Source organism: Chrysochloris asiatica, unplaced genomic scaffold (genome assembly GCF_000296735.1).
Source record: "Chrysochloris asiatica unplaced genomic scaffold, ChrAsi1.0 scaffold00172, whole genome shotgun sequence".
NCBI classification, from domain to species: Eukaryota; Metazoa; Chordata; class Mammalia; order Afrosoricida; family Chrysochloridae; genus Chrysochloris; species Chrysochloris asiatica.
This window is the reverse complement of record NW_006408690.1, coordinates 4,170,709-4,172,206: the sequence shown is the minus strand read 5'-3', so window position 1 is coordinate 4,172,206 and position 1,498 is coordinate 4,170,709. Positions and strand designations below refer to the sequence as shown.

Sequence of the window (1,498 nt, the reverse complement as noted above, 5' to 3'; positions counted from 1 at the left end):
GCTTGAACTCCAAATTTGGCTGACAATTTACTGATGACACTCATGACCTTACTGCAAAGTGCTGTCGTGTCGGTTCCAACCCATAGTGACCCTGCGTAGGGTTTCCGAGGAGCAGATGATGAGCTTGAAAAACCAACTTTGCAGCTCAAACCAACTTTGCAGTCCAACGTATTAACCAACGCCACATGACTTTAGGGTAACTCATATTTGGGCATATTTCCCAGGTTCTGAGCCACATCCTGGAAGGCCACAATCACTTCTGGATCCTGCATGGCTGCAAGAACCTCTGGATCACTAAGAATTTCATAGAGTCCATGCATGCCCCAAGGAAAATTACCAGGCATTTCCCCAGGAAAGCCATCTGGAAAAGAGCCGTGCTGAGCTCTGGATTGTCATCTGGCTTCTTCCTTCCATTGGGCTCTTTCATGTTCTTCCTAAGCCTTCTTTACCTTTTCTATTCTTTCTTTGATCTCTCACTCTTCACATTTTTGCTCATACCTTCTCTGCAATGTTCCACAATTTTCTGGGCCCTCAGTTGAACCTCTTTCAGCATTGCACTAGCATCTTCATCATAGTCCAGTTTACAAGCAAGGGCAAGGTCATGTGCTGCTTCTTCCCAATAGCCCAGAAGTCTGTGCACTTTCCCTCACAACTTGTGGGTCTGAGCTGAATCAGGACTAATATCAATGACTTGGTCACAGTCTAGGATGACAGCATTCAAATGGCTTCTGTAACTTGATGAAAACACTGGTTCTCTTAACATACAGAATGGCCAAGAAAGGATTTAGTTTGATGGCATCTGTGAACAAGTCATTGGCTTTCTGTAGTTCACCATCATGGAGGGCATCAATGGCATCCACTTTCTTAACATTTGCCTGATCCATATTCTCTTCAGTGTTGCTACAGTTTCATCACCTATTTCTTGAAGGGCATCTGTGTCTGATTCAATCACATCTTCATTGTCAATTTCTAAATCACTTTCATTTGATTGCTCATCTTTCTTTGTGTTTTCTTATGGCTTCTTAACATCAATTTTTATTCTTCTTTGGTATTCTTTTCTGATTTCACTTTATGAGCAGTGGTGGTGGTGTGCTGTGGAGTTGGTTTCGACTAATAGCAACCCTACATAGGGTTTCCAATGCTGTAAAGCTCAGAAAAGCCTCATCTTTCTCCCATGGAATAGCTGGTAGTTTCAAACTTCTGATTTTGAGATTAGCAGCCCAACTTGAACCACTACACTCTCTACCAGAGCTCCTTACTTTATGAGTAGCAGGTGGTATTTTACCACCCATGTTCACAGGGGTCCATGGTCCACAGATGGTAGAAGGTGGAGGGAGTGGATGAGGAGATTGGAACCCAACTCCAGGCCTGGGCAGCTCAGTGTGACCATGTAGAAGGGTATTAAACATTCTTATAATAAAGTATTTTAGGTTAAAAATGATAAAGAATTTTGATATTAGAGCTATTTGAAAAATAAATGTCACATATAAAGAACAAT

General features: G+C 42.1%; 1 pseudogene; it reads right to left on the bottom strand.

Moving 5' to 3' along the window:
* Positions 1-473: 473 nt before the first annotated feature.
* Positions 474-1,292, bottom strand: LOC102819191 (annotated as a pseudogene).
* Positions 1,293-1,498: the final 206 nt, after the last annotated feature.